This window comes from Loxodonta africana, chromosome 1 (assembly GCF_030014295.1).
Source record: "Loxodonta africana isolate mLoxAfr1 chromosome 1, mLoxAfr1.hap2, whole genome shotgun sequence".
Classification (NCBI taxonomy): domain Eukaryota; kingdom Metazoa; phylum Chordata; class Mammalia; order Proboscidea; family Elephantidae; genus Loxodonta; species Loxodonta africana.
In genome coordinates, this window is record NC_087342.1 from 66,231,663 (window position 1) to 66,250,953 (window position 19,291).

At 39.3% G+C, this 19,291-nt stretch overlaps 1 long non-coding RNA gene across 1 annotated transcript in view; it reads left to right on the forward strand.

Moving 5' to 3' along the window:
- The first annotated feature begins 748 nt into the window (after positions 1 to 748).
- The window catches only part of LOC111752381 (uncharacterized), a 102,712-nt gene continuing 84,169 nt past the window's right edge, over positions 749 to 19,291 (forward strand). Inside the window, exon 1 of the long non-coding RNA XR_002787328.2 lies at positions 749 to 1,760. This is a non-coding gene — a long non-coding RNA (uncharacterized LOC111752381). The remainder of the gene's footprint in view (positions 1,761 to 19,291) is intronic.

Here is a 19,291-nt window from a genome sequence, read left to right on the forward strand (position 1 = left end):
AGGAAAAGAGAGTTTAGACCAGAATTTAAAGGAATGGGTAATGAATGACTAATCCAAAAATCAAACCCATTGCCATTGAGTTGATTCTTACTCATAGTGACCCCATCAAAAAAACCAAACCAAACCCAGTGCCGTCGAGTGGATTCCAACTCATAGTGACCCTATAGGACAGGGTAGTACTGCCCTGTAGAGTTTCCAAGGATCGCCTGGCGGATTTGAACTGCCAACCTTTTGGTTAGCAGCCATAGCACTTAACCACGATGCCACCAGGGTAAAACTGCTGCATAGGGTTTCCGAGGCTATAAATCCTAATGGAAGTAGACTGCCACATCTTTCTCCCACGGAGGCACTGGTGGGTTCAAACCACAAACTTTTTGGTTAGTAGTCAAGTGCTTTAACTGCTGTGCCACCAGGGCTCCTTCATGTGACTAATATCAAAAAAACAAACCCATTGCTTGACAAGTCGATTCTGATTCATAGTAACCCTACAGGACAGGGTAGAACTGCCCCATAGGGCTTCTAAGGAGCAGCTGGTGGATTTGAACCGCAGACCTTTCGGTTGGCAGCTGAACGCTTAACCACTGCACCACCAGGACTCCTCATGACTGATCCCAAAAAAACAACAACCCCATTGCTGTCCATTCAGTTCTGACTCATAGTGACCCTACAGGACAGAGTAGAACTGCCCCACAGGGTTTCCAAGGAATGCCTGGTGGGTTTGAACTGCTGACCTTTTGGTTAGCAGCTGTAGCACTTAACCACTAAACCACCAGTGGGGGCAGTTCTACTCTGTCCTACAGGGTCGCTATGAGTTGGAATCGACTCTACGGCACTGGACAGTAGAGGAAGGGAAATACATTGTCAATGGAAGGGGTGAAGGGCTTCACAGAATGTGTTTTCCTCTTTTCAGTGATATAGGATTTTAGAATGGCAAGCACACTTGTGGTCATTTATTGCAACCCCTTCAATTTAGCGTTGAGTAAATGCAGGCATAGGAGAGCTCAAGATAAATTCTAACACAGAGCCTGTTATTGCAGCTCTGCATAAAAATCCCCAGGCCCCTCCCTTGATTCCTTCTCTTTTCACTATAGCACCCTGTCTATGATATTTTGAATTTTGGGATCACATTTATATATTTGGAGAAACCAAAATAACCCAAACCAAACCCTTTGCCATCAAGTTTATTCTGACTCATGGCCACCCCATGTGTTACAGTGTAGAATTGAGATACGCTAGCAATCAAATGGGAACAAACCACTTAGGATTCCTTTTACCATCTCTAAGCTTTAACTTAGTCTTTCACGGAGTAGAATATACGGACATATATCAAGGCAATATGTGTAGCAATTGGGAACTCAGAACCTAAATCCCTGGGCTCAAATCCCGGCTCTGCCATTTATGACCTATTCCATTTTCTTCATCTTATAAAATGGTGTTGGAATAAGAATTAAATGAGGTTAGATGTGAACAAGTACCTGCTATATGGTAAACTTTCAAATAATGTTAATGATATTTTTCTAATGAATAGAAATCAGAAACTTTAGTGCTTCTTGAAGACTTGGTGTATTTACATGCTTTAGTAGGAGCTAAGCAACAACTTTCAAACAAAGTTCTCACAAATCATTGATTTTTGTCAATAGGCAAAATCATCTGGTGGAGTTATTCCGTTTATTCTCATCCCATGGGAATCTAGAACTCGATTTGGAAGTTTTTGATAACATCTTCAACATCTGACTTAATATCAACATTACCAACTCAAGGTAAAAGTTACTTTTATTTACTTAAATACCTATTACCAGTTACTGAAGCATGGGGGAAAAATATGTATATATATATAAAAAAAAAAAATTTTTAATAGATGTATTCTGACATCTAGAACATATCAAATAGGATTCCAGTTTTTTTAACGTTGAAAAATTTGATGATGCAATCCTGATAAAAAAGAGAAAAATAAGATACAATGGATAAGGAGGAAAACTTGTTTTCACTTATGTTTTTGAAAAGCTTCGTGATAAGCATTTTCATATCAACTTATGAAGTCCACAGCACCCAGTTGTTGAGATAATTTCATAAAATACGAGGCAAATACAAATAACCTAAGAAACAGCTTACTGCAGGCCAGAAGCAATTGGTACACGGAATAGGAAATCCCTGGAAAACATGCAAACATTGCTGTTAAAAGCAACAGGAAGTGAGCCTGGAACCCTCCATATTCTCCACCAAGGGTCCCCCAAGGTTTGACAGAAGAGAAAATGTGCTCTGAGATCTCCCATCCATTTTGTGCCTCAGTAAATTGTTTCATAGAGTTAAACATGAAAATCAATTTTTTAAAAAAAGTATGTGGAAAGCTTTCAGTATCTGGCTTGTTTTCCAGTCAACTCTTTTTCGTTTTCCCATGCTCTTAACTCACTATATCACCTTAAACTTCCGACCCCACCTCCTAGTCCAGACAGAAGCTTTAAAGGTGAACTGCCTCTTTTTGGTCTCCACGCCCACACAGTTAACCTTCACTCACTGGAAAGGAAGACAGGCCACTCCTTCACTCTCACTCAGCTCTCTTCTTCCTGGGCTCTGGAACCCACCCCCTCTTTCCTCCTCAGCAACTCACACCCACTCCTTTCTTCTCTTTATCATCTGCCTTTCTTGCCACTTTTTCCTTCTTTCCAACTCCTTAATTCTATGTTTCACCTGCTCACTCTTACTATTTCTTTTGAGATATAATTCATATGTCATATCATGAACATTCATGTACATATTTTTGTGGGGACATATGTTTTCTGTTCCCTTTAGTGTATATCTAAGAATGGAATTGCATGTAGCTCTGTGTTTAACTTTTCGAGACACTGCCAAACTGTTTTCCAAAATGGCTGCACCATTTTACATTCTTACCAGCAATGTATGAGGGTTCCAATTTCTCTACATCCTCCTCAACACTTGTTATCAATAGTCTTTTGTATTTATAGCCATCCTAAACGCACTAGCCACATCCATTGCCATCAAGTCCATTAAGACTCATAGCGACCCTACAGGACAGAGTAGAATTGTCCTATAGGGTTTCCAAGGAGCAGGTGGTGGATTCAAACTGCCAACTATTTTTGGTTAGCAGCCAACCTTTTGGTTAGCAGCTGTAGCTCTTAACCACTGCACCACCATGGCTCCTATAGCCATCTGAGTAGGTGCAAAGTGGTTACGTACCTTTTAGTATCTTTTGGATGTCACTTCCCCTGGGAATCTCAACATCACCTCCTCCTCTTCCCAGATTATGTTAGTGGTTCCTCCTGTGTATTTCCATAGTGCCCTGTGCTTATCCTTGGAACAGCCCTCTGCACACTGAATTCTAGTTGTCTGTTAACTTTATTTCCTCCATTACATTGTGAGCCCCTTAGAGAAATCACTAAAATATCGTTTCCTGTGGTATCTTCGTATCTCCATGGTTAACATAGTGTCTAACACGCTTATTTAGTCTTATCTTTGCTGTTTTATTTTTGTTTGTTTGGGGGAGGGGACTTGTAGACTAGACTTCACAGCATTATTACCTGTGCCCCTAAACACAAGCAGAAAACACTCACTAGTATTTGTTACCTGATACTTAATTGTCAGGGAAAGAAGACAGTACTGCTTAGCCTGAGGGTTTGGCTTTCTAGAAGTTATTTTTTTCTTTGACGACTACACTAATACAGTAAAAAAAAAAAAAAATACAGTACTGCCCCTTAATTCACAAAGAAATTGGAAGGGAAGGACTAGGGATACTGCACAATATCACCATAAGGGGAAAACGCCTAGGTGATTTTTTAAAAATATAAATCTATCAGCCATTTCTACTTTGATCTTAAAAAGCATAGCTAATTAAGGGCTGACTGTTCCTTTTTTTTTTTTTTTTTAAAGTAATACCAGTTACATATACTAGACTAAAAAACATCTTAAATGTAGGAATCAAAGGCAGTGTCCTGAAATTGTGGGCCTTCAGAAACAATGCTCAAGTCTAATGGTGTTTAGTTACATGTATCTGAAACCTGAGATTCGTTCGCATCAGAGTTGAATAGGCAGGGTCAGCGCTGGGGAACAAAAGCTGGAAGTAGACTTAAACATAATTAAAGACTTAAAAATAAGTTTGAATTAAAAAGTATATCCAACTTGAAGTTTGACTTATACTAAATTATGATACCCTTTTTTTTAAGCATAAAAGCACAGATTAAAAAGGCAAATTTAATTAGTTCTTTTGAGCATTTTTTCCCAAAATCCATTTATGTCTTAACAGTCAATATTTAGATAATTCTGTTTCCTGTTATTATTTACGATCCCATAAAGATTTGTTTTAGCTCTTTAGATTTTCCTTAATTGAAATAAGGTTATGCTTGGCCTAGCTAGCCATTCCCTTATTTGACTGTATTTCCAGTGTATTCTTGGAAGCCCTAGCCAACTTCTTTGCTATGATTTTTGCATGCTTCTGGAATGAAGAGGAAATGGGGGAGGGAAAGATAGAGAAACAAATGTAAGTTGGACCCAGATCAGTGAGATAGTATCAAATGAGGCCAAAATGAATTTGGCAGATACTCTTCGCATGTTTCCCATTTGAGAGCACACACGTTGTTACTTGGAATGCCACTTGTACTTATTTCATATCTCTAAGACTTTTCTTCAGTTTCAGTAACAAACTAACTGCAAATAGGAGTCAGGAATGGATATTAAAAATTTTATTGTATTTTTTAACATATGTACGTGCTTAGAATGGGTATTTTGCAATTAAGGTTTGGTTAGTAGATAACAGAGTAAAACCAGTTTCCACTGAGTCTGTTCCAACTCATGGTGACCCCTTGTGTGTCAGAGTAGAAATGTGCTCCGTAGGGTTTTCATGGCTGTGATCTTTCAGAAGTAGGTTGCCAGGCCTTTCTTCCAAGGTACTTCTGGGTGAACTCGAATCTCCAACTTTTTGGTTAGCAGCCAAGTGCCAAGTGTGCTGATTGCACTACTTAGGGACTCCAGATGGTAGAGTCGATGCCTTCTAAGCATGGGAATGAAAATGTGGAGGGCGGCGATAGAGCAAGGTGTATCATCTTTGAAATTGTATAGATCTGAGTCTGATTCCTCAATTTGCCAGTTGGTAATTGCATGGTTTTGATAAATTAATCTCTTAAGAATCTTGTGTTCTTTGTATATAAAATGGGTTTATTAAGTTTTACTTTAGAGGGTTGTTGTGATAATAAATGAATTTAATGACAGATAGAAGGCACTCAGCAAATATTTCAAAAATTATCTTATTTGCTGAGAAAGGGGATTTATTAATTATTAGGGGAAAAAACCAATGTTCATATTAAATATTCTTTTTAATATCAGCTAGGCATTTTATTCTCATGATATTCAATTTAGATATGATTTAGTACCTCCATTTCCCTGGTGCCTGTATCTAAACATGGTAGACAAAAAATGGAGACACTTTGAGTGTGGGAGTGGATAAACGTGTATAGAAGAAATAGTGCAGTGTCATGTGGTAATAGGTACTTCAGACAAGTTTATCAAAACTGAAAGTGATTAGAAGGGATTCAATATTACTTATTTTATTTCTTGTGGTATTTAGATAGAACCTTACCTGAATCACTGTAGACAACTGAGAATAATCTATATACCCAACCCAGTGCCGTTGAGTCAATTCCGACTCGTAGCGACCCTATAGGACAGAGTAGAACTGCCCCATAGAGTTTCCAAGGAGCGCTTGGCCCAAAGGAAAAGTTGCTATATAAACTTCCCAAAAGGCCATTTTTATAATTAAAAAACAAACAAAAAACCCCAAAGCTTTTCATTTTAAAATAATTTTAGGCTCACAAGAAAGTATGAAAATATAAGAGTTTCCATGTACCTTTTACCCAGCTTCCAACGATAGCATCTTCAATGACCATGGTCTATTTATTAAAACCAGGAAATTGACATTGGTAGTTTACATTTTGAGACCATAACTCATCCTTCTGTTTTTAAATGCTTCATGTGTGGCTTAACTGATTTTCACTTAAGTATACCTTTTGACCACCAACCATCTGTCAGTTTGTTGTGCTGTGGTATCTCGTGTGTCGCTGTGATGTTGGAAGCTGTGCCACTGGTATTTCAAATACTCATGGTGGACAGGATTCAGCCGAGCTTCCAGACTGAGACAGGCTAGGAAGAAAGGCCTGGCTATCTACTTCTAAAAATTAGCCAGTGAAAACCCAATGGATCACACCAGAATATTGTGCCATATAGTGTTGGAAGACGAGCCGCCTAGGTTGGAAAGCACTCAGAATACACAGTGACCGCAACAACGGGCTCAAGCGTACCAATCGTCGTGAAGAAGGCATAGGACCAGGCAACGTTGTGTTCTGTTTTATACGCGGTTGCCATGAATTGGAGCTAACTCACCGGCAACTAAAAACAACAACATACTTTATGAGAGCCAGTATGCTTAATGAAAAGACATTTTGAAATCAGAAAGCCTTGGGTTTAAATCTTGGCTCTTCTACTTACTCCTGTGTGACCTTGGGGACTTTTCTTAGCATCTTTAGTAGCCTTTTCTTCATCTGTAAAAGGGGGTATCATTTACTTGCAGAGTTATTCTAAGGACTAGCAATTGTGTATTGTAAAGAGAACCTTTACAATAAATGGTAGCTTTTACCATTACTCTTCTCTTCCTATGTTTTCTTCAAAACTGAAAATAGAAGTTCATTATCTTTGACATGGTTACGTGTACTTTGTGAACTCCTGTAAGTTAAAGACTTTTTTGTTGTTGTTAGCATCGAGATGGTCCCCAAATCGTGGTGACCCCATGCACGACAGGATCAGACCTTTGTAATCTATAGGGTTTTCATTGGCTAATTATCAGAAGTGGATACCCAGGCCTTTCTTCTTAGTCTGTCTTAGTCTGGAAGCTCTGCTGAAACCTATTCAACATCACAACAGCATGCAAGCCTCCACTGACAGACAACTGATAGCTGAGCAGGAGGGGCATTGGGTGGGAATTGAACTCAGGTCTCCTATATCCAAGGGAGAATTTTACCACTGAAGCACCACTGCCTTCTATCACTTATGCACGAAAGCCTGGTAAATATGATAAAACAACTTCATAGCTCCTTTGTCTCCAACCCCTTTTTCATATGCTGGTGACTCTCATTATTCATAGTAGTGTGTTGTATAAAGTCACCACGAACACTGACTTAGTCAATACTAAACCATTGCTCCAAGGAGAAATACAAGGCTAGGTTCCTGTGAGCCTCTGGTCACAATGTTTTTGTTAACCGATAAATATAAATAATCTTGTTTTATGTTTTCTGTTTAAAGACACCTTATTTAAAATGTATTGTTGATTCATTAACGTTTTAACTCACTGCCAACAGCACTATAAACACGCCGGAATGAAGCTTATCTAGCACACATATTTTCTCCATAAGGCACCTCACCACCTTCTTGCGCTTAGGAACGCTAAAAAGCGTGTCAGCATTAGGCGTGGGGGCCATCTTTAATAGCGAAGTCACCAAAAAAAACAAAAAAAAACCTGGCACTAAGTAGACCACAAGAAGAATACTTACAGTATGAGACCTGAAATAAGACAGAGGGTCACCGTTTTCGACCTCACTGGGAACATGGTGTTGTGAGACTCAAATTTTTTTGCCTTTGCACATGTCTGTGGTTGATTTTGAGAGTACCTTGAATGCTGATTTTGAGGTTACAAATAAATTGTAGCAAGTAGGCAAATTCACAAAGCCCTGGTGGCACAGTGGTTAAGAGCTCGGCTACTAACTAAAGGGCTGGCAGTTGGACTCCATCAGCCAGTCCTTGGAAACCCTCTTGGGCAGTTCTAGTCTGTCCTATAGGGTTGCTAAGAGTCGGAATTGACTCGATGGCAACAGGCTGTTTTTTTTTTTTTTTTTTTTTGTAGGTAAGTTTATAATACAGGATCTGCAAATAATAAGGATCAACTCTACCTATTATGGCCTATGTGCGTCTCTCTGCTTCCTCCACCTTACCTGAATAACCAGCTCTTCTCTGTTTTTTCTAGATGATAGGCCAGAAGCAAGGAGCCCTGGTGGTGCAGTGATTAAGTGCTCAGCTGCTAACTGAAAGGTTGGCAGTTTGATCCCTCCTAGCTGCTCTGTGGAAGAGAGACCTGGCAATCTACTCCTATAAAGATTACAGCCTAGAAAATCCTACAGGGTAGTTCTGTTCTATCACATAGACTCACTATGAGTCGAAATCCACTCGGCAGCACCCAACAACAACAGGCCAGAAGCCCTTCCCCTTCTCGTAGGAATTACATTTCTTCTTTAGGTACATTTTATTATATGGGTTCTACAGATCTTAGTTCTTTTTAGATTTTTGTTGTAAATATCACATCTTCTAACTTAATTTTTTTCTGCAAGTAGTTGATTATAGGCCTAGGTTCATGCCAACTTCATATCCCAGTTTCTACAGCCAGTTCCCAGGGGATCCCTATGCAAAGGTCACCCTCCAGGAAACACTGTTTGCAGCCATGTGTTGGTGAGGTTGATGATGTTACTACCTCTCTGTTCCCCCACTCTATGGATACAGGGAAGGATGGTGGTCCTCTGTTGCCCGACCTGTCCGTGCATTCTCATCCCTGCACTTGGATGCAGCTGCAAAGTTAGAAACAGAGTTCTGTGCTCCTTGTCCTTGTGGTCTTTTTTCACTCTGCTTAGCCAAGAAGTGTTATTAAGCCCTGTTTAAATACTTAAAAATGACTCTTTTTGGCAGTGGTCTACTAGCTGTGTTTTCTGGTCAGACCTCCCAGTATAAATCTGCCCTCATAAGAAAATATTTAGTTGATTTGGAATAGAAATTTTCGTTTGCTGTTAGTGTTTCTTGAACTGGAAATTGGGTCCTGCCAATTGGCTTTTCTAGTTTCTTATACAGTGTCTTCCCCTGCTCTAACTTAGCTTCCTGCTCTCCTAAAGTCTGAGTCGCCTTCTCCTGTTTCCAAATTTTTTGTTTTATTATTTTAGGTCTTTAGCACTTCTCCCCTTTTCATATTTTCCAGCTTCCCATTTCCAAGAAAGGGGCTGTATTTTGATATATCTACCTCTTATTTGGATGCGTTTAAAGAATGTTTAAAAATATCCTTATGTTTTAGCAAGTGGCATCTCATTTCCTGCTTTGGATTTTGGCCTTAGTCCGACAAGCCAGGGCTGAAGTCGGGGTGAAAAGTTCACTGTCCAGTAGTGCTGTGTAAGTCAGCAACACGTGGCCAGGAGCAGACCTGGACTTGGTAATTCCCTGTGGATATGAATCTTCAGGAGAGGGGCCCTTGGTCAATTTTGCTTTCTGCACTTGAGTGATTGTTCATGATTCCTGGTTTTTAAGGATTGCTTGGCACAATTATTAGTATTCCAGGAACTCACTGTGATACCCTTGTCATTGCCTAGATCAATCTTATAAAATCGAAGCTGTGACCTAAGTGTAGGTTATGAAATCAATTTTGTGGGGAGAGATAAGTGTAAAAAAAGAAACAGAAAATAGAAATAGAGTACAGGACATGTCATATGAAGGTGTTGTTTTGTAAAACTTCTGTTTGATGATACACATAGGCCTATGCATACATACGTGCATACACACATACTGGGTTTGGGTATGAAGTGCGTTTGCTCGTTGTATTTTGTGTGTTGCCATGAAAGTTTGAGAAAAACTAGTCTTGATGTACATTTGAATACTAGGCAAAGCATTGGTATAATTAGCCACTTTGAAAAAAACACTTAACTGGTAGATAGGAAGCCTGGTTTCTGTTTACTGTTGGCTTGTGAGTTAGGACAAGTTACTGGTCCCCTTTGAGTGTCTGGTCTTATCATTTGATGGGAGGAAGTTTGGGAGGAGATTATGCTGTGGTTTTTTCACCCTCTAACATTTAAATGATTCCAGGCATTCTTATCCAGTTTCAGAAAATGAGCAGAGTTACTGTTAAGCCCTTAGTCAAGCCCTAGTTACCTTACGCAGGGAGTACTCCCTACACCACCGTCTCTTCTCTAGCCCACGACTTGTCCTCCTGTTTGCCCAGCCTCTCACAGCTCTGCATACGTGAACCCCACACACTCATCAAGGCCCTGCTGAAGTGCCTTCTGTCTTACAGTTACTGGGAGAAAGCCGTCTTTGATGTCAGAATGAGATGATACTTAGGGTGTCAAATTTGTTTGCAACCTGGAAAATTGTTCTCTGGTTTTAAATGCTTGAGTAATATATGGTTTCACATTTAAATAATGTTGTAGTAAGATAGATGACATTTGATATGGCTAGGTAGCTTATCACTTCATGGTTTGTAGAACTTTCTGGATTGTAAGATTTCTTCTTCCAGGTTACTAAATTGGTGGTGACATTAAGGTTACATATATATGAAAAGTGAAGAGAATGACTTGAATGCTAATTCCGCCACTAATTTAATTTTTACTTCAAATCCTAAACATTTCGATGTGTTAAGACAGACCTGGCAATATGCTCCTGAAATGTCACAGCCTTGAAAACCCTATGAAGCAGTTCTACTCTGCACATGTGGGGTCACCATGAGTAGGAGTCGACTCAATGACAACCACAATAATAACACAACAATATATGGAGAAGAGAGGAAAAGGATTAAAAAGGGTGCCTGGGGTGGCCTGCATTTAAAAAATGGCATGGTGGCAGCTAACACCAAGGGTCTTAATTATGATTTACAGTCACAATCTTTTTTTAAATTTCTTTTTAATAATATTTTATTGTGTTCTTGGTGAAGGTTTACACAGCAGTTTAAGTTCCCATTCAACAATTTCTATACAAATGGTTCGGTGACATTGGTTACGTTCTTCACAATGTGTGAACATTTTCATTATTTCTATTCTGGTTGGTCTGTTTCCATTAACCTAGTTTCCCTACCCCCTTACAGTTTCATCTTTGTTTTAAAGTGATTGTTGACCATTGGTCTCATATAGGTGATACAGTTGTAATCATGACACAGCTTTCTGGATATTTCTTTTTTCCCTTGGCTTCAACCTGTCTGCATATTGTACATTCTTTAAAACCTCCTCTAGGCACGATCCCTGGATCCTTCCTACCTCAGGCTCCCTCGGTGCCTTCATCTGTATCTCCAGAGCTGGGCTTTGTGCCCAAATCCTCCCCTTATTGTGTCAGGTGATCGTGTTTGCTTCTCTGCCTTTCCGTTTTCTCGGCATTAAACTCCTTTATGGGAAAACTATGTTTAAAATAGGAATGTAATAGAACTTAATAAGTTGAAGGAAACATTTTAGTAAATGGCTTTGAAGTACCGAAAAATATTAAAGAGTGCTTAAATTATGATATTAAATTAAATAATTTAAAAAGGTACAATAATTTTTCAGTTTTGTCCCCCCCCCCCCAATAGCTATCTGTGTTCCCAGGGAATGGAAGTGTGTACTTGGGGTTTGAGGAGACAGGGGGCTGGGTTTCTTAAAAGCTTTTGACCTGGAAAATGTTTATGCATATTTTCTAGAGTTAAATTATCATGTTATCATTTCAAAGAGTATTAGAAAATGAAATGAAGATTTTAGCGGGCAGTTTTGGAAGTGGGTGGGAGTGGATTTTACCAAGGCTAGTCTGCTTTGCTGGAAACTCGCCCATTGAGTTAGCTCTCCTAAGTTGCATCTGTTTCTCATGGCGTCTTCTCTGATCTTCACAGTCTTTCAAAACACCAACTAGTTTTATAACATTCTTATTTAGTGGTGGTTCCAGGTCTTGTAAAATGGCTATAAATACCAGACGTTACTGACATCCATATGAAAGTCAAAAGCTGAGACTTAGAAGGGTCAAAGTATGAATTGTGAAGGTACTAACTAATATATAAACATGAGGTTGTCGATGATGTTATTCCTTCTTTTTTGCGGGGGAGACCTTGGATGTAGAAGAGGACATTAACTATAATCCTATTTATGGTCATTGATCATTGCCAGTGTTCACAGAGCCATGTTTGTGCTTGTATATGAGCATGTGATGGAATGTATGTGTTCCCCTTTGACCACACTCCTATCCATCAGGGACCCCACCAGTCAATGTGTATGCAATAATGAGTGAATGTGTTCTTATAAAATATACATCATTCACATTTTGAATTTATTCTACCTGTGTTTTAATTTGCATAAATTATGTTGTATTATATGCCGCATTCTGTTTCTTACTTTTTCCACTCAACATTATGTTCTAAGGCCCATGAGTATTGTCATGTGCACGGCCAATCCATTGCATCCAGCTGCTCGTAGTATGTTACGGTCTGGTCCGAACACATTTTACTTACATTCTTCTCCAGGATGGACACCCATATCATCTCCATCTCACCTCACCACAAACAGTGCTGCTATGAACAATCTCAGACATGCTCCTTGCTGGACCTGCATGAAAATACCAAGGAAAATTCATTTGAGATCTGAATTAACAGTAGAATTGGTAGGTCACAGGGCCTGTGTATAGAGCTCAGATTGTTATTGTTAGTTGCTGCCAAGTTACTCCCAACTCATGGTGACCCTGTGCACAATAGAATGAATTGGTGCCGGATCCTGTGCCATCTTCTTGATTGGATTGGGCATCTTAGGATCCATAGGGTTTTCACAGGCTGATTTTCAGAAGTAGATTGCCAGGTGTTTCTTCTTAGTCTTTCTTAATCTGGAAGCTCACCTGAAACCTGTTCAGTATCATAACAACATACAAGCTTCTACTGACAGACAGGTGGTGGCTGTGCATGAGATACGTTGGCCAGGAACTGAACCGAGGTCTCCCCCAAAAAAGGAAGGCGAGAATTCTACCACTGAACCACCAGGGCCCTCATATACAACCCAGATCCTGTATATCATATGATTTCACAAAGTACTCTCCGATTACTCTTCAGAATAATTTACCAGTGAACTCTCCCATCAGCAGTATGAGGCTTTACATACCCACATTGCCTCCCTCCTACGCTTCTCATTATTCAGCTTTTTCCTGTTCCTAATGGGTGAAAAATGATATCGTTTTGTTTTATTTTGCTTTTATCTGATTACTGATAAATTCAGTCATCTCTTCATATGCTTGCTGGATTTTGGAATTTTCAGATTCATTGCGTGTTTTTCTGTTGGGAGTTTGTATTTTTCCTATTGATGTGTATAGTTCTTTGTATATTCTAGTAGTTCCTGAGTAGTTTGAGACATTACAAGTATTCTCCTAGCCTGTTGTTTTTCTGTTAGCTTTGTCCATTATGTTCTTTTATTGAATGGAATTTTTTTCTTTTTTTTTAATTGTGGTAAAATACAATAGAATTTTACCTTTTTTTTTTTTTTTACCATTTTCAATTGTACAATTCATTGACATTGATCACTTTCACAGTGTTTTTGTAATCATCACCATTATCTGTTTCCAAAATTTTTTGTCACCCCATACAGAAATCTTGTACCCATTAAGCAATTAGTCTCAATTTTTCCCTCCCCCAGCCCATGGTAACCACTATGTACTTTCTGTCTCTATGCATTTGTCTATTCTAGATATTTCATATAAATGGGATTCTACAATATTTATCTTTCTGAGAAATACTTAATTTTGCTGTGATCCAGTTCACTAATGTTTTACTTTGGAGGCTTTATGAAATAAATGATTCTCTATTTATGTATTATAAAAATTGTCTTATATCATCTGCTACATTATCTTTCACATTTAGCTCTCTAATCCTTCTGGAGTGCACATGTGTATTTGGTGGTAGTTAAGAATCCAGTTTTTCTTTTTTTTCATGTGATGATTCTGTTTTCTCGACAAGTTGATACCACCTTTGAGCTCTCTAATGAGTTCTATTGTTCTCTTTGTTTGTTAACCAAAGTTCATGCTGTTTTATTTACTATAGCTTTGTAGTATGTCCTAATATCTGTCAGAATAATCCTACGCATCTGTGGAACTTTACTTTTCCATATGAATTTTAAAATAAAATGAATCTATTAAGTTCTTCAGAAATACAACTGAAATTTTGATTGAGGTTGTATTGAATTTATAAATTTAAACTAACATCATTCTAGTAAGTTGTCCTGACTGGGAGCTTTCACTGTTTATTTCAGTCATCTTCTATGTACTTTATACTACTTTAAATTATTCTCCGTAGAGATATATTCTTGGTGACACATGCAGCCAATAGAAAGCAAAGACAAATAATCCTTAAAATAATTCCAAAATAGTTAAAGAGGTTGAGGATTTAGCAGTTGTTAAAGTATTAGCATCCTTCAATCATAGATTTATTTGTGTTAGAAGAAATCTTAAAGACAATCTCAGATATCCCAACATACTATGAATAAGAAAACTAGTCCTCCGTGAGGTTAAATGACTCAATTAAAATTACAGAGTCAGAGAGTGAGAGAACCTCAAATTGAAATCATGTTTTCTAATTCCTAGTCCATTATTTCTGCCAACAAACCAAGCTCACAACAACCATATCTTTCTCAGACCTTGGCATTTAGTGATTTTTTTTCCCGCTTTTTTGCATTTTAGATTTAATATTAAGGTTTGCTTATGCTTCCGGAATTCAGATTCCTTTCCTACTGATGATCACACAAAGAATGACTAACCTGTCAGTCATAAGATAGAAAGGGGAAGGGGGGGAAGGTTCCCGAGCACCATATTGTTTTCTTATTAATATGGCGTTAGGCTCATTTTCAGCAGTTATATCCCTGCATTCTAGCTGTGGTTATAATGACTTTAAAAAATATACACAATAGCATGCTGATGAAGTATTAGAGCGCTAAGCATGGCTAGCGCACTGAAGCAGGAGGGAAAGGATTTATCCTCCCTGCTGCATCAGCTGGATGACAGAATTCAAATGGAAAGCCATGCTTGGATTGAGTGGCGAAGCGGAGTGGCGAAGCGTTATTCATTATTGACGTGCATTTTCTACCTTCTTCCTACATGTGTTTTGAAACGTGATCTTTCCTGTCTTAAAGCCACCTAATTTCCCCCCAAATCAGTTGGTTTCGGGACAGAAAGGAGTGCTTTTCCTTTCTTTTTTTAGACAGAAAGCAGAACTCATAAGGGAATAATTACAAGTCTAATTCCTCTGTTTTAATGACATCAATTGAATAACATTAAAAAGCCGAAGCCTACATGATTTCATAGAATTTTAACTCTGCATATTTGAATTTAAATAACATGTCACTTTGCTGTGAGTATGTCTGTGTTTTAGGGCCGTTAACTTAAAAAACTAAATTCTTGGTGCGTGCGTTCATCTAGTCATGTTGGTGAGTGGCAGAGAGAATTCTTGCATGTTTCCTGAATGTCAGAAGGATGTCAGTCTGCTTTTGTAAGCAAACATAGATACTACTGTCCCATATAGGAAAATTTGGGAATGCTGCCGAGCTGCCCTATGGATGAGTGACTTCTAAATCTGGATCTTCCTGCTCAGCCTTTCTTCTGAATTTGTTTCCTATTTCTACCCACTTGTCAGGGCTTCTCCTTCCAGCTCTCCCCTAACTACCTACTCCCCATAATCTTAATATCTAAAACCAAGTTCATTGTCTCCCACTAAACACCATCCTCATTTGGAGTCTGTTATGGATTGAATTCCAAAAATATGTATTGTAAAGCCTAATCTCTATGCCTGTGGGTTATAATCCCATTTGGAAATGGGCTATATTTTCATGTTAATGATACAGGATAAGTGTAGGTGTATCTTCAGTCAATCTCTTTTGAGATATAAAAGAGATTAAACAAGCAAGCAGAGCAGAGAGAGGGGAAGAGAGATGTCAACCCACAGGAAGATCACCCAGGTGCAGAAGCTCAAAGACGAGGACCTCTCTCCAGTGCCCACAGAGAGAGAGAGAAAGAGAGCCTTCCCTAGAGTCGAAGCCCTGAATTCGGACTTCTAGCCTCCTAAACTAAGAGAAAATAAGTTTCTCTTTGTTAAAGCCATTCACTTGTGTTATTTCTGTTGTAGCAACACTGGAAAACTAAGACAGAATTTGGTGCCAGAAGGGTGCTGCTCTAACAGATACCTAAAATATGGAAGTGGTTTTAGAATTGGGTAATGCACAGAGGCTGGAAGAGTTTTAAGGTACCTAATAGCAAAAGCCAGGATTTCCTTGAAGAGACTATCAGTAGAATTATGGACATCAAAGAAAATTCCGATGCAGGCTCAGAAGGAATTGAGGAGAGCTGTAGGGAGAGTCTTTATCATCCTAGAGAATATATATGGTGCCAGTAACAGAATGTTGCTAGAAAAGTGGATGTTAAATTTGATTCTGGTGAGGCTTTAAAAGAAAATGACAAACATGTGATTGGACAATGGAAGAGGGGTCATGCTTTTTATGCAGTGGCAAATAACTTGTTTGGATTATGTTCAAATGTTTGATGGAAGGTAGAACTTGTGAGTGATGCACTTGGATATCTGGCTGAGGAGATTTCTAAGCCAGGTCTTAAAGGGGCCATGTGGTTTCTCCTTGCCACTTCTAATGAAACGAGAGAGGAAAGAAATGGCCTTAAAAAATGAACTGTACAAAATGAAAACAAAACTTAAAGATTTGGAAAACTCGTTTATACAAACTAAGGACATCTATCCTAGAATTTTCACCAAGGACATGGCTGCACAAATGTTTGTTAAAGAACTTAAGCCTATGACTGATGAATCTAACCAACAACTACAGCAGAAAATCCATCAGTTTAGACTGAAAGAGACAGAGAAAGAACAAAAGGAGAGAATGCTGTCTGCCTCTTGGAATTCTATAGGCAGGAAACAGGCCAAAAGAGCTTTTGTTGTCCTCCAAGAATAGAAAAGAACCAACCCTGGAGCAGCTTGGAGATCAGCAGAAGTGTTGGAAGGAGCATGGGAAGCAGGACCTTCTCAGTTTTCAAAGGGTGGGGCCACAGGCTCATAGATTTCAGAGTTGGATCCTTGCTGACTCAGTTCTGGAGTGTGGGGACTGCCATTAAGGTGAGTAAGCAGGATGGGGCCACAGCACAAGCACAGAGAGTGGGGCTACTGTGACCCAGGGGCAGAAGAAAGTGGCCTGCTGAGGCCTAGGGGTACAGTAACCTCTCAGATGGACTAGGAGAATGGGGCCGGCCAAAGCCAAGGGAGCAGAGTTGCCATTCCAGTGAGCCTGGAAGGTGAAGCTGAAGCCCAGGGCCAAGGGACCTCCACTCAGAATTCAGAGGGCATGGCCAACACCCAGAACCTAGAGGGTGGAGCCATTGCCCAGATGGCTCTAAAAAACAGATGATTATTTTCAAGCCCTCAGAACTAATGTAAATTGTTCTGCTGAGTTTTGAACTTGCTTGATGCCTGTTATTCCTTCTTTCCCTCAAATTTCTTCTGTTTGTGATGGAAATGTCTACCTTGTGCCTGTTCCACTATTGGACTTTGGAAACAGAAAACTTGTAGTTTAGATTTCGTAGGTTCACAGATGAAGAGGAATTTTTCCCAGCTTAGTATATGCCCAACATCGCACCCATATTTGATTTAGATGACTCAGAAGATGAGATTTTGCAGGTGGAGTTGATTTAAGCCTTTTGGGATGATATGATGGGGTAAATGTGTTTTACATATGACAAGGACATGAATTTCAGGGGGCCAAAGAGTAGAATGTTATGGATTGAATTGTGTCCCTCAAAAATATGTGTTGCGAATCCTAACCTCTGTGCCTGTGGTTATAATCCCAGTTGGGAATGGGTTGTATTTTTAAGTTAGTGAGGCAGGATTAGTGTAGGCTGTATCTGGAATCATTCTCTTTTGAGATATAAAAGAGATTAAACAAGCAAGCAGAGCAGAGTTGGGGAAAGAGAGATACCAAGCCACGTGAAGATCACTTAGGAGCAGAAGCTCAAAGAGACAATGACCTTCCTTCAGAGCCCACAGAGAGAAAGCCTTCCCCACCAGCCAACTTTCTGAATTCAGACTTCTAGCCTCGTAAACTGTGAGAAAATAAATTTCTGTTTGTTAAAGCCACCCACTTGTGGTATTTCTGTTATAGCAACACTAGATGACTAAGACAGAGTCTATTTCTGCAAGTGTTAGCAGCACTTTCCCAGGCTTGTTAGGCTAATTGCTTCCCAAGTCTAGTCATTCCTTCAACTCCTGATCACTACTACTGTATAGTGTCACTCACATTTCTGCCTTTCTTCTGCTCCTGCTCCTTAGTGTAGGTCTCATCACTCACACCTGTGAAAGCAGTTGCTTTTCGTTCCGACTCATGGCAGCCCCACGTGTGTCAGAGTAGAACTGTGCTCCATAGGGTTTTCGAGGGCTGACTTTTCAGAAGTGTGTCAGCGAGTCTTCCTTCTAAGGCATCTCTGGAACCTCCATCCTTTCAGTTAGCAGTCTAGAGCATTAACTGTTCGCACTACCCAGAGATATGGTTACATTGTTCTTAGGTGCCATCAAGTTGATTCTGACTCATAAATACTCTATGTGACAAACTAGAACTGCCCTGTAGGGTTTTTTAGGCTGTAATCTTTAAGGGAACAGATGGCCACATCTTTCTCCAGTGGAGCCACTGGGAAGGTTCAAACCGCCAGCCTTTTAGTTAGCAGCAGAGAGCTTAATAGCCGTACCACCGGGAATCCTTCATATATATATATATATATATATGTGTGTGTGTATATATATGTGTGTATATATATATGTGTGTATATATATGTGTGTGTGTATATATATATGTGTATTATGTGTATGTATGTGTATATATGTGTATGTATGTATGTGTGTATGTATGTTATGTATATGTGTATGTATATATTTGTGTATATGTGTATGTATGTATTTGTGTATATGTGTATATGTATGTATTTGTATATATGTGTATGTATATATTTGTATATATATGTGTGTGTATATATATATGTAAATATGTATATGTTGTTGTTGTTAGGCGCCGTTGAGTTGGTTCCGACTCATAGAGACCTTATGCACAACAGAACGAAACACTGCCTGGTCCTGTGCCATCCTTACAATCGTTCTCATGCTTGAGCTCATTGTTGCAGCCACTGTGTCAATCCACCTTGTTGAGAGTCTTCCTCTTTTCCGCTGACCCTGTACTCTGCCAAGCATGATGTCCTTCTCCAGGGACTGATCCCTCCTGACAACATGTCCAAAGTATGTAAGACGAAGTCTCGCCATCCTTGCTTCTAAAGAGCATTCTGGTTGTACTTCTTCCAAGACAGATTTGTTCGTTCTTCTGGCAGTCCATGGTATATTCAATATTCTTCAACAACACCACAGTTCAAAGGCGTCAATTCTTCTTCAACCTTCCTTATTCATTGTCCAGCTTTCACATGCATATGATGTGATTGAAAATACCATGGCTTGGGTCAGGCGCACCTTAAT